General features: G+C 41.6%; 1 long non-coding RNA gene across 3 annotated transcripts in view; it reads left to right on the top strand.

The window, feature by feature from the left end:
* LOC105482419 (uncharacterized) overlaps positions 1–14,675 on the top strand; it is a 36,782-nt gene that overhangs the window by 17,362 nt on the left and 4,745 nt on the right. The window contains exon 4 of one of the 3 annotated variants that reach the window (XR_987588.3): positions 4,711–8,080. The exons of the other annotated variants lie outside the window; for them this stretch is intronic. This is a non-coding gene — a long non-coding RNA (uncharacterized lncRNA). Of the gene's footprint in view, positions 1–4,710; positions 8,081–14,675 lie in introns of those variants that run through there. 3 annotated transcript variants of the gene reach the window in all.

Here is a 14,675-nt window from a genome sequence, read left to right as displayed (position 1 = left end):
TTTTCAAAACTGTTTTGGGGTATTCCAGCTTCTTTGCTTTCCCATATACATTTTAGAATCAACTTGTCAACATTCCACAAAAAATCCTAGAGAAAGTGTGGCTGAGATTGTGTTAAATCTGTAGGACAATTTAGGAAGAAGTGACATCTTCACAATATCGAGTTTTCTAATCTACATGCTGGTATATTTATCCATTGTTCAAATCTTCTTTGACTTCTTTCAGCACTGTTTTGTAATTCTAGGCATATCTTCCATAGATTTTGTTAAATTTTTGCCTGAGTATTTCATGTTTTTTGATGCTATTGTAAATGGTATTTTAAAAATTTCAATGTGTGGTTGTTGCTAGTATTTAGAATTACAATGAATTTTTATATATTAACATTCTACCTTGTGATATTGCTAAACTTACTTATTCATTCCAGAAGCTTTTTGGTAGATACTTGGAGATTTTCTACATAAATAATCAGGTCATCTGTGAATAGAGATGGCTGTTTTTCCTTTCCCATATGTATGCCTTTTTTTCCTTTTCCTAACTCATTCAGCTGACTTGGGCCTCCAATACAATGTTGAATAGAAATAGTGAGAGCGGACATCCAATGCTTGTTCCTCATCTTAGGCAGAAAGCTTTGCCTTTCACCAGTCATTATGATGATGGTTGTAGGCTTGTGTTTGTTTTGTAGATGTCCTTTAGCAGGTCAAAGAAGTTCCCTTCTTTGGCCAGGCATGGTGGCTCACGTCTGTAATCCCAGCACTTTGGAGCCTGAGGTAGGTGGATCACTTGAGGTCAGGAGTTTGAGACCAGCCTGGCCAACATGATGAAACCTCGTCTCTACTAAAGATACAGAAAATTAGCTGGGCTTGGGGGTGGGTGCCTGTAATCTCAGCTACTTGGGAGACTGAGGCAGGAGAGTCATTTTGAACTCAGGAGGCAGAGGTTGCAGTGAGCTGAGATTGTGCCATTGCACTCCAGCCTAGGTAATAAGAGCAAAATTCCGTCTCGGGGGAAAAAAAAAAGAAAGAAATTCTCTTCTTTTTCTAGTTTGCCGAGAATTTTTTTTTATTGTTATAAATGGATGTTAAATTTGCTCAAATGCCTTGATTGTGGTCTAGTAAGATAATCATACACTTTTTTCTTATTTAGTTTGTGGATTTGGGAAATTTCATTCATTAAATTTTCCTCTAAGCATTGTTTTAGCCACATTTCACACATTTTGACATGTTTTTGTTTCATTTTTATTCAATTCAGGATATTTTCTATTTTCTCTGTGATTTCCTCTTTGACCCATGTGTTATTTAGAAGTGTTTCTTTTTTAGGCCGGGCACGGTGGCTCACGCCTGTAATCCCAGCACTTTGGGAGGCCAAGGCGGGCGGATCACAAGGTCAGGAGATCGAGACCACGGTGAAACCCCGTCTCTACTAAAAATACAAAAAATTAGCCGGGCGCGGTGGCGGGCGCCTGTAGTCCCAGCTACTCGGGAGGCTGAGGCAGGAGAATGGCGTGAACCCGGGAGTCGGAGCTTGCAGTGAGCCGAGATCGCGCCACTGCACTCCAGCCGGGGCGACAGAGCGAGACTCCGTCTCAAAAAAAAAAAAAAAAAAAGAAGTGTTTCTTTTCATTTCTAAGGATTTGGAGGTTTCCCAGACATCTCTTTGTGCAGTAAAATATTGTGTGTCTGTATTAAAAATGAAAGAAAAGACATTACTTGAGATGCTACAGACACTTAAAGGACAAGAAGGGAATAGGATGAACAAATTTATGCCAACAAATTTGACAATAAAAAGGACAAACTATTTGAAAGACACAAATTACTAAAGCTCACTCAAAAAGAAATAAATGACCTGAATGGCTCTATGTCTATTAAAGAAGTTGAATTCATATTTTACATTTTTCTAAGAAAGAAACTTCTGGCTCATATGATTTCAAATATACGTACTGCTAAATATTTTTTAAAGAAGAAATAACATGAATTCTACATAAACTCCTCCAGAAAATAGAAGAGGAGGGAGGACTGTCCAACTCGTTACTGAGGCCAGCTTTATCTCGATACCAAAATCAGACAAAGACATTATCAGAAAACAACAGAACAATGTTCTGTGTGTGCTTGAAAAGAATGTGTATTCTGCTGTTGTTGGGTGGAATGTTGGTTTCAGCCAGTGTCAGCTAAGTCATGCTTGTTTGTGATATTTGGTCTTCTATATACTTAAGCTGCCTTCATCTTTAATCTCAGTCTACCTTCAAATAGTGTTGCTTCTCATATGGCATAAGAAATTTACCACAGTATATTCCCAATTCTCCGGTTCTACCTTTTGTGCTATTGTTGGCATGCATTTTACTTTTTATGTGCCATAATACTATATAATTCATTACTCTTATCTTTGCTTCAGATAATCAGTTATCTTTAGAACAACTTAAAACATTTTTTTTTAAGATTTTACTTTCAGCTTAGCCATTTCTAGAGATCTGCATTTCTTTGTGCAGATCCAACTCTCTGCCTAGCATCATACTCCTCAGTAGAATTTCTCTGACTATTTTTTGTAGCACAGGTCTCAGGTAATGAATTCTCTGTATGTTTTTTTTTTGTTTGTTTTGTGTTTTTTTGGCCCATGTTTACATGGGATTTCAAGTATTTTACCTGAGATAAATAAATCTCTGGAGATGAATGCTGTTAATTCCCTTTCTCCCTGTAAGCACATCAAGAGGTAAAATCTGCTTTCATTCCCCTTAAACTTGGGCTGATATGTGACTTGCTGTGACCATTGATTGTGGTAGAAGTAACTACGTGCAAGTTAAGTTCTGAGTCTAGCCTTTAAGAGTCCTAGCAGCTTCTGCTTTTTCTTGAGGAGGCCAGCCACCTTAATGTAAAGAAGCTCAGGCATACTACTGAATTGTAAGATACACTACGGAGAGAAACGCTACATGAAGGAACACCAGATGTGAGACGTGAGGGAAACCTTCTTGGACCTTCCATGCCAGTCCAGCTACCCTCTAAATTCAGTTGCAGGAATGACCTTAGCTGATTTCACACAAAGCAGAAGAACCACTCAGCTGATTGCTGCCCAGATTCCCGATCCTATTAACATAGTGGTAAGAAAAACCAGACAAATGTTTAATGCAGTTAAAAAATATTGTTTATATTCTTAATGAACAAGGAACCCCCTTGGCCTGCACCCAAGTTGAGCTGCTCCCCCATCTTTCAATAGGACTTTGGGTAAGAGTGAGAAACTTGGAATTACACGGGGCTAGCTCTTGTACTCACTGGTAAATCAAGATTCTTAGGTCTCTGGCCAGGCACAGTGGCTCACACCTATAATCCCAACGCTTTGGGAGGTCAAGGCAGGCTGATCACTTGAGGTCAGGAGTTTGAGACCAGCCTGGCCAGCATGGTGAAATGCCATCTCTACTAAACATACAAAAATTAGCCAGGCATGGTGGCATGTGCCTGTAATCCCAGCTACTTGGCAGGCTGAGACAGGAGAAATGCTTAAATCCAGGAGGAAGAGGTTGCAGTGAGCCAGGACTGCACTTTTGCACTCTAACCTGGGCAACAGCGTGGAGACCCTGGCAAAAAAAAGGAGCGGGCGCTGGGTGTGGTGGCTCACACCTGTAATCCCAGCACTTTGGGGGGCCAAGGTGGGTGGATTACCTGAGGTCAGGAGTTCAAGACCAACCTGGCCAACGTGGTGAAACCCCTCTACTAAAAATACAAAAATTAGCTGGGCATGGTGGCCTATGCCTATAATCCCAGTTACTTGGGAGGCTGAGGTGGGAAAATTGATTGAACCTGGGAGATGGAGGTTGCAGTGAGCCGAGATCGCACCATTGCACTCCAGCCTGGGCAACAGAGCGAGATTCTGTCTCTTAAAAAAAAAAAAAAAGAAGATTAATAAGTCTCCACTAGCTGATGGTATGGACTAGCAATAATAATTTTTCTATGTACATTCAACTAGCAGAGTTTCGTGAAATATAACTTACAATTTCTCTTCAGGTAATCTTACCAAGACTTCAGATATTCAGGATCTAGTAGCATTTTTTATTCAGAGAAAAAAAATCTTTCCTTCTTCCTTTTTTTTCTTTTTTAAATATTTGTTCATTCAAATTTCAAACTGTATTGTAGATTGTGGCAAAAGAGAGTAAATGCTGCTTCATCCTCAGTGAAACTAAATCACTACTCTTTGGCTGCAAGCCTTTAGCTGGTGGTGCACACAGATGGCCCTGGCATTGTTTCTGGGATTAGCAAGATGAGACTCCCTTGTGAGATGGAATCAGAAGTCTGCCAGTCAGCCTTAGGAGAAAACAAAACTGGCTGAGATAATGTGTTCATTAAGGTGGCTATCCAGGAATTTTCAATGTTTTTATTTACTTCCTCTAGCTTTTTCTCAAAGAAGGTTTCAAGAGAAAGCTGTTTATCAACCTGAGGAAGCATGGCTCAGTCACTTGCACTTGTTTTGTAGAATGATATGTTTTCCCTCAAGCTAGTAACTGAGACAGAGTAATGAAAAGAAAGACGACTTCCTGAAATACATACAAAAATAAAATATCTGCTATCAGGCAATCTTTATTAAGGATGTTTAAAATGTAATTATTATACTTCAGGTGGAATAAGTAAAGTCTTTTGCTACTAATATTCATCATTTTTCAGCTACTTGTTGTGCCAGTTGCTGCAGTCTTGACTTCAGATTAGCTAAGTGTGTTTCTTCCCTTGTCCTAGGCCAAAGGAGAGTCTTGCTGCCTTGAAGGAAGTTACACCACCTCTTTGTCCTGGTTATGCTCTTATTTGGTGACTGGTCATGTGAGGATAGAAAGGCCCAGCTCCCTATGCCACTTTTGGAGCACCCCATAGGATGGAATGAGTCCCCCCCATCACTGGCCAGTCCTGCTTCCTCACTCCCTCACAGACATTGATCCCAAGAGCACTCCCCAGTAAATGTTATCCATTTCAGAGACTGCTTCCCATAGGCAAATGGACCCACAACAATATAGTCAGGAAGGTATTCCCCCACAATTCACGTGCTGAAATTCTAAACGCCAGCACGTGATGGTATTAGGAGGGTGGAGCCTTTGGGAGGTGATTAGATAATAAGGGCTCTGCCCTCATGATTGGGATTCATGTCCTTATAAAGAGACCTAATAGAGCTAGCTCACTCCTTTTGCCATGTGAGAACTCAGCTAAAAGGTGTCATCTGTGAACTCGGAAATGGGCTCTCACCAGACACAGAATCTGAAGATGCTTGATCTTGGACTTCCCAGTCTCCAGGACTATGAGAAGTAAATTTCTGTTGTTTGTAACCCACTCAATTTGTGGTATTTTGTTATAGCAGCCTGAACTGACTAAGACACCAACTCAACAACTAACTTTGATTTATCTAAACCCCCCCCCCAGTTATTTCCTGTATTATTTAAAACTAGGCAATACTGTATTTCCTATATTATTCCAAAGCAAATCCCATATGCCATATTTTTATCTGTAAACATATCAGGATGTGCTGTATCTTTCAAAAGTAAGGACTCCTCCTTTTAAAAACCATAACTGCAATACCATTATTACACCTTTAAGAGTTAACAGTAATTCCCAATAACATCAGATAAAGTCAGTATTTACTTAGTTTGAAATGGGATCCATATAAGGGCCTATAATTGTAATTGATTGATATGTCTCTTAATTTTCTTTTGATCTGTAACTTCTTTTTTTTCTCATCAGATAGTTTTTAATCCATATAATTTTCAACTTTTGTGATTACTGTGCTTGGATATACAGTCCCTTTTTGTATGGACCGTAAGCTCAGTCTCAAGAGTTTATGGTAATACTTGTGACACTAGTAGTAGCTGCCTTTTGAGGCCTTTTTATAAACCAGGCACTCATAGTGCTTTGCATATATTATCTCAGTTAATCTGTGTAACAACCCTCAGCCCCATTTTACAGATAGAAAAACTCTCCCATTTGAGATTTCAGAGGTGAAGTAATAATAAACAGAGCTGAACCATGTCATTCTGACTCCAGAGTTCACATTCTCAACCTCTAGGCTACACTGCCTGAGTAAACGTATTAGAAGTTAATGCCATCCTGAGTGAGTGCTATGTTATTCTCAGTACTTTTATGGGTGTTTGAAATTTTTCTTAGGTTAACGAAAAAAAATTGAATGCTGTCATCAAATGGCCATGTAGTCAATCTAAATCAACAAACCATCTGTGTACATGGAACTGGGTAGGAGCTGAGCAAAATCCACAGATAAATGATATTTGATCTGTCCTCCAGATGCTCACAGGCCAAAGGCTGGTGGCGGGAGACAAACAGATAAGAAGCAGACTGAATACAAAGTGGGCTGTCGGGAGTCTGTAGTAGAGCTGTAGACAGAAAGACATGGAGGCAGAAAGGGCTTTCTGATTTGGGGGGTTAGGGAAGGCATTTGGGAGAATGTGGGATCTGCAAGGCCCTTGAATGATGAGAAGGATATTAGCAAAGTGTAGGCAGATGAGGATTGAAGATGATGAGTATTAAAGTGTGATACCACATTCTAATGAAGTTCCTTTGGGGCTTCTCTTTCTCCCAGTTGACTGTGTGGAAATGCACAAAGCATTCGTTGAAGTTTTCTCCCCAACTCAGCAACTTGCGACATAGGCAGATAGGACCTAAACCCTGACCCTGTCTTCACTGCCTTTCCAGACAGGATCCAGGTTGGGGTGCTGATGTTAAGGTCATGTTGTCCACCTGTTATCTGTTTAGGTCAGGCAACTTGCCAGGTCTACCTTGGCAGGAAAGCTTCGGTTCCCAAGATAACCTGTTTTGTGTCTCTCTGATTACAACCTGACTGCAGCCCTGCGTTGTTCTCGGTGAGCAGTGAGCAGCTATCACTGCACGAGGTGGCAAAACTCTGTGCTTAGTGGCAGATCCATCTGAGATTCCTTTTGGGTGCGCTAAGAAACAAAGCTCTCCTTTCTAGTACTTGGAGGGAGTACTTACTTCATTTTACATCTTTATTAGACATACCTGCTTCTCTGGCTTCACGAGGCTAAGCAAAAAGGATGTGCTAAGCAGCAAAGTTTTCATTTCTGTTTTGTCGCCTGTCAGCAGCAGAAGCTCAGGCTCCGGCTGCCTGACCTTATCCTAAGCCTAGTGTCTCCTTTCCTGCCTCCTCGCACATCTTGCAGTTATGTTCTCAGGAAAGTCAAGTAGGTTTAATGTTAATCAAAGACAAACCTAAGTAGAGGAGTAAATCGACTACCTGCTCCTCCTCTCCAAACCGTATGTAGTAATGAATTCAAAAGCAAAATATTTTCATTATCCATGCTAGCAATTCTTGTCACTAAGGACGAAAGTTGAGTTAATAATAAGCCTACAGGCCCTTACTTCGAAGATATAAGGATAACGTATAAATCAATGTTGCTATATTATTTCTAATGAAATATTTTTTTAATTTTTACACTTGTATGTTTTATTTTCTTCTTATCACATTTATAACATGTAATAGGTCTTAGTGCTGTCCATTAAATATTTCTGGTTTTCCTCCAAGATTCACAATAGTAGTATATTTCCTGAACTCTAGAAGTTAGGTGTGGGCATGTGATTTGCTGTATAGTTAAGACAGTGTGGGTGAAGGAAATGGATGCCACCTCCAGACAAACTTTGGGAGCCAATGCATGATTGCCTGTGCTTTGCTTTCCCTTTGCCACAGTGACTGGTGACTTTCTGGGTGACGGCTGCTTCTTCGGTCTGATTCACCCGGTAGATCCCTCAGCCAACTCTGTGATAGATATGCAGCATGAGGTGGAAATCAACCCTGGATGTTTTAAGTGACTGAAACTTTGAGGTGGAATGTTATTGCAGCATTACCTAGCCTCATTTGACTGAAATATAGGCTTTTAAAAAGGCTTCTGAGGGGCCGGGCGCGGTGGCTCACGCCTGTAATCCCAACACTTTGGGAGGCTGAGGCGGGTGGATTATGAGGTCAGGAGATCGAGACCATCCTGGCTGGCACAGTGAAACCCCGTCTCTATTAAAAATACAAAAAATTAGCCGGGTGTGGTGGTGGGCACCTGTAGTCCCAGCTACTCAGGAGGCTGAGGCAGGAGAATGGTGTGAACCCAGGAGGCGGAGCTTGCAGTGAGCCGAGATCACGCCACTGCACTCCAGCCTGGGCGACAGTGAGACTGTTTCCAAAAAAAAAAAAAAAAAAAAGGGGGCTTCTGAGGATTAAAATGAGAAATGAGCCTCTAGATAACCTTTAAGATAACTTCAGAAAAGAGTTTGGCTTGGTGAGTGTGATAAAACACTCACCCTCTACAAATTGGAGGGACTAATGATAATTTTGCCCATCTTTCTAAAAAGGCTTATTTTCCAGTCCTTTGATGACTTACATTATATAGCATAATATGTAAATATTATGTATATAACATAATATAGCCCCTTATAACAAGTTTTTTCCCCAACAAACATTAACTAAAAGTTTCGCAAAGTATCATAGCAAGCTAACATGGAGGAAATTGCTCTTGTATTTAAAATTTAATATTAAAAATTTCACATTTGTAACACTTTGGTTCTAAGACCTCCCATGCTCATAATCTACAAGACTGGCCCTTTTTGGTTAGATTTGCTGCAAGAACCTGACAATAAGGACTGAGTTGACAAATCTGTTGAATAAATTTATGCTAGGCTTCACAGTGTCAAATTTATATTTTTAGCACCCTCTGCTGGAGAAACTATATACACTTCTGATAAATATGGGTGATTTATGCCAATGTGATCATTCTGACTTGTGTCTTAAATATAGGGTTTGCCGGGCGCGGTGGCTCACGCCTGTAATCCCAGCACTTTGGGAGGCCGAGGCGGGCGGATCACAAGGTCAGGAGATCGAGACCACGGTGAAACCCCGTCTCTACTAAAAATACAAAAAATTAGCCGGGCGCGGTTGTGGGCGCCTGTAGTCCCAGCTACTCGGGAGGCTGAGGCAGGAGAATGGCGTGAACCCGGGAGGCGGAGCTTGCAGTGAGCCGAGATCGCGCCACTGCACTCCAGCCTGGGCGACAGAGCGAGACTCCGTCTCAAAAAAAAAATAAATAAATAAAATAAATAAATAAATATAGGGTTTGGAGAATGTTATTTAAAGTCTGTACTAAAAGAAGCCTCTCCTTTAAGCTTTTAAGGCCTTTTAAGGCCTCTCCTTTTAAGGCCAACTGGCCTTCTCACACACTATTCATGCACCAGTGGTATTTGTCTCCTGCAGATCCCCTAGAAAGACATATACATGTTCATATAGTTATTAATGTGTATATAATTTACACATGGAAAAAGTAGAAATGTCCTTAATGAAAATGAGAAATTTGTAGGCCGGGTGCAGTGGTTCACACCTGTAATCCCAACACTTTGGGAGGCCAAAGCGGGCGGATCACAAGGTCAGGAGATCGAGACCATCCTGGCTAACATGGTGAAACCCTGTCTCTACTAAAAATACAAAAGTTAGCCAGGCGTGGTGGCGGGTGCCTGTAGTCCCAGCTACTCAGGAGGCTGAGGCAGGAGGATGGCGTGAACCCAGGAGGCGGAGCTTGCAGTGAGCTGAGATTGCGCCACTGCACTCTAGCCTGGGCGACAGAGCAAGACTCCGTCTCTTTAAAAAAAAAAAAAAAAAAGGAAATTAGAAATTTGTAATAATTTGTAATATGCCTTTCTTCAAAACAGCCTCCCCACCATGTATTCTTGTGGGCAAGCACACTTACAGCTTCCAGTCTCTCTACAGTATCTTCTGATTCATCTGCCAAATCTCAGTCCACATTATGTCATTCCTACTCATTCATTCAGCAAACCATGTGACAAAGTGTTAAGTGGTGGGAATCCCATTTTAAGCTAAACCCATTATCTCCTATCTTAGTCTGTTTTATGCTCCTATAACTGAATACCACAGTTTGGGTCATTTATAAGGAAAAGAAATGTATTTTTTATGGCTCTGGAGGCTAGGGAGTTTAAGGTCGAGGGGCTGATCATCTGAGAAGGGCTTTCTTGCTGTGTCACCCACAGTGGAAGCTGGAAGACCATGAGAGAGCAGAGGAAAGGGGGTCGAGCTCATTTTATCAGGAACTCACTCCTAACCCACTCCCAGGGGAATGGCATTAATCTATTTATGAGGGCAGAGCCTCTATCACCTCTTACAGGTCCCACCTCTTAATGTTGTTACAGTGGCAATTAAATTTCAATGTGACTTTTGGAGGAGACATCCAAACCATACAATATCTCTGTCTTTAGGGAGTTTATGGTCTTATTGGAGAACAGACTTTCACCAAATGAAGAGGTTGGTAAGTATTTAATTATGAACTGTAGGCCAGGCACGGTGGCTCACGCTCTGTAATCCCAGCACTCTGGGAGGCCGGGAGGCGGATGTGGATCACTTGAGGTCAGGAGTTTGAGACCAACGTGAGCAACATGGTGAAAACCGTCTCTTCTAAAAATACAAAAATTAGCTGAGCATGATGGCATGTACCTGTAATTCCAGCTACTCCGGAGGCTGAGGGACAAGAATTGCTTGAACCCAGGAGGCAGAGGTTGCAGTGAGCCGAGATTACGCCACTGCACTCCAGCTTGGGCAAAAGAGGGAGACCCTGTCAGAAAAAAAAATAATAATAATTAAAAAAATAAATAGTTATGAACTGTGATATGTATTTTGAAAGGGTACTCTATGTGACTATCTTAATTATATGACTATGTTAACCTAATTTAGCCGACTAAGTTAGAAAGCAGTATTTGGGCTAAGATGACCTGAACTCGGTGGACAGTGCTAACCAGCTGAAGAGAGGGGTGGGCTGGTGGAAGAGAAACATTGCACACACGGAAAGCAGCAGGTGCACCGCTCTGCATCTAGAAAGGATGAGTGAAAGACAAACAAGATTCCATAGTAAGGAGATCGGGGGAGTGTTGCTCTTTTACTTTAGAATAGTGGGAGCTGGTAAAAAGAGGCCAATGGAAGCAGGGTAGATGGGATAGGCAGTACACTCTCACTCTGCATTTCAAAACAAAATTGCTCTTGCTGTGTTTGGGAGAAGAAATAATTGGTTGGATATAACAAGATTGGATTCCCTTTACTCTAGAATTAAACCTAGTGCCCAAGCATGATATGTAAGTTTCTCTAAGTGGGCTCTGTCTGTTTTTTCAATTTCATCCTTACACGCTCTGTGATACTGATTGTTTCCTGAGAATATGTATCATGCTCACTTGAAAGGCCTTTTCTTTTTCTTACTTCTCCTTTCTCCATCTGTGGAAATGCCATTTATTTGTTTAATTTATTATTATTATTATTTTTGATACAGAGTCTTCCTGTGTTGCCCAGACAAGTGCAGTGGCATGGTCTCAGTTCACTACAACCTCCACCTCCCAGGCTCACGTGATTCTCCTGCCTCAGCCTCCCAAGTAGCTGGGATTACAGGCACCCGCCACCATTCCCGGCTAATTTTTGTATTTTTATTAGAGACAGGGTTTCACCATGTTGGCCAGGCTGGTCTCGAACTCCTGACCTCAGGTGATCCGCCAGCCTCGGCCTCCCAAAGTGCTGGGATTACAGGCATGAGCCACTGCACCCAGCCGGAAATGCCATTTATTCTTAAAATACCAATGCAAGACCACATCCTTTGGGAAGCTTTCTCTTTTTTCATCCCCACTCAACATGAATTCTGCTTCTACTTCCTCTACACTTCCATAACATAGCATCTGCATTTCTACATAAGACATCTCACACTTCTCTGCACCATGAGATTGTAAAAAATATAAAAGGGATAATAGCTTCTTTCCTTCCTCCAGCCTCCCCCGACCCCCGGTATTTCCTAGATCATTGCTTTGAACTCAATAGGGCACTTTGAAATGAAATTCATCATTACATTTCATTATACTATAAATTTCATTAGATCTCTCATAGATCCACATTAGTAAGGTTACATTCGTACATGCAAATACATGTAGAGGCACACTTCTAAGAGCAGAATGGGCAGGAAGTTAATGCTTTGCTTGGGTTGAGAGAGAACACCCTAGAAAGTAGACAGAGAAAGGGAAGGGAGGTGGGAAAGAATAGGGAGGTGAGTTGGAGTGGGGAGGCAAATAGGTGAAAAGTGTGAGTAGTAAGTGAGGTGGCCAGAGGATGACCATATAAATAACCGTGCTGACACGGTTTGGCTGTGTTCCCACCCAAATCTCATCTTGAGTTGTAGCTTCCGCAACTCCCACTTGTTGTGGGAAGGACCTGGTGGGAGGTAATTGAATCATGGGGGTGGGTCTTTCCCATACTATTCTCATGCTAGTGAGTAAGTCTCACAAGTTCTGAGGGTTTTTTTGTTTTGTTTTGTTTTTGAGATGGAGCTTGGCTCTTGTTGCCCAAGCTGGAGTACAGTGGCGTGATCTCGGCTCACTGCAACCTCTACCTTCCAGGTTCAAGCAATTCTCCTGCCTTGGCCTCCTGAGTAGCTGGGATTACAGGCGCATGCCACCATGCCTGGCTAGTTTTTTGTATTTTTAGTAGAAATAGGGTTTCACCTTGTTGGTCAGGCTGGTCTCGAACTCCTGACCTCAGATGATTCTCGCGCCTCAGCCTCCCAAAGTGCTGGGATTACAAGCGTGAGCCACCATGCCCAGCCAAGATCTGATGGTTTTATAAAGGGGAGTTTCCCTGCACAAGCCCTCTTCCTTGTCTGCCACCATGTGAGATGAGCCTTTCACCTTCCACCATGATTGTGAGGCCTCCCCAGCCACATGGAACTGTGAGTCCGTTAAACCTCTTTCTTTTGTGAATTGCCCAGTCTCAGGTATGTCTTTATCAGCTGCATGAAAACGAACTAACATACATGTTGATCTAAAGTTGAAGGCTTGCTTCAGACAACTTCTGTTTTTCTCACACATTTACACTAAGGGCTGGAAAAACAGATATGAAATAGTCATGAACAAATAAACTAGTTGGTGTGTGTGTGTATACATATGTGTATGTCTACATATAGAGAGATAGCTACACCCATATGTATATCTCTGAAAATGTAAGACAAGATATAATGTGTACTTACTATTCTCTTTTGCCATTTTCTAGTTTGGGGGAAAGTTCTATTAAATCTAAGTTGATAAACATTATTCCCCCTGCTAATACCACAAGTCCTGACTTGTAAGGAGGACAAAGCTGAGGTCAGTGCATAAGTATGAGCTGCGGATCTTGTGAAAACACAGATTCTGATTGAGTAGGCATGGAGTGCAACCTGAGTTTCTGCTTCAGGTGATGCTGATTCTGCTAGTCTGTGGCCCACACTTTGAATAGCAAGGGACTGGATGGTTTCTGGTAATCCTTTCTAATTCTGTTGCAGTTGTTTTGCTTGAAAAACTTTCTACCTTTTGGAAGTATTCACTTATAAATCACTTATAGTTTAATCTGTATAGCTTCAGGTGATAACAAAATAGGACATTTCAAGGCAATGAATTAAAAAGGTAAGTAACAATATTAAATATAACCCAGAATTTTCTCTAAGGCAATAAACATTTTCAAAGTAAGTGACAAGTGTGAGGCTTGAATTTTTAAGGATGCACTTAAAATCCAGTGGACAAGCCATTGTTGAGTGAAAATTCAGGCCTCGTCTCTCTTATTGGAAGGTGAATGTGAGCTAGATCAGTAGATATCAAAGTTTTTGTTTGTGACCCACAGTGAGAAACATATTTTAGGTTATGATCTTGCACATAAATAACAGTTTCACAAACAAAACAATATTAATATGTACTCTGATAACATTCATTCTATAGCAATCCTTTTTTTTTTTTTTTGAGACGGAGTTTCACTTTTATTGCCCAGGCTGGAGTGCAATGGTGCGATCTCGGCTCACTGCAACCTCCGCCTCCCAGGTTCAAGCAATTCTCCTGCCTCAGTCCTCTGAGTAGCTGGAATTACAGGCATGCGCCACCACGCCTGGCTTACTTTGTATTTTTAGTAGAGATGGGGTTTCTCCATGTTGGTCAGGCTGGTCTTGAACTTCTGATCTCAGATGATTTGCCCACCTCGGCCTCCCTCTCAAAGTGCTGGGATTACAGGCGTGAGCTACCGCACCTAGTCTGCAATCTATTTTTTAAAATGCTTTTCACAAGCGCATAGTGGCCTGCAACTCGCAAAATTGGAACTGGATGACCTTTTCAGCCTTCATCTTTAAAAAAAAAAAAAAATCACTATTCATTGGCAAAATGTGATAAAATTGTATTGCATTTAGGTTCCTAAAGCATTCATTTGTCTTTTTTTTTTTTTTCCGGAGATGGAGTCTTGCTCTGTTGCCCAGGCTGGGGTGCATTGGCACGATCTCGGCTCACTGTAAGCTCCGCCTCCTGGGTTCAAGCAATTCTCCTGCCTCAGCCTCCCAAGTAGCTGGGACCACAGGTGCATGATGCCATGCCAGGCTAATTTTTTGTATTTTAATAGAGATGGGGTTTCACCATGTTGCCCAGGCTGGTCTCAAACTCCTGAGCTCAGAGAAACCACCCACCTCGGCCTCTCAAAATGCTAGGATTACAGGCGTTTCTATTGTGTGAAATGGAATATTGGAAAGTGGGATTCCAGGGTAGGCTGGATGGCAGAAAAGACCTGCTTGCTATGTCTTCCAGGAGCACTTTTTATTATAGCTACCACTTATTTTCCCCCTAATCTACAATATAACTACATGTTTGACTTCTGGAATTTTATAAAG

The sequence above is a fragment of the Macaca nemestrina genome, chromosome 5 (assembly GCF_043159975.1).
Source record: "Macaca nemestrina isolate mMacNem1 chromosome 5, mMacNem.hap1, whole genome shotgun sequence".
Lineage (NCBI taxonomy): Eukaryota > Metazoa > Chordata > Mammalia > Primates > Cercopithecidae > Macaca > Macaca nemestrina.
Note: the sequence above shows the minus strand (reverse complement) of the source record. Positions and strands in the feature narration are given on the sequence as shown.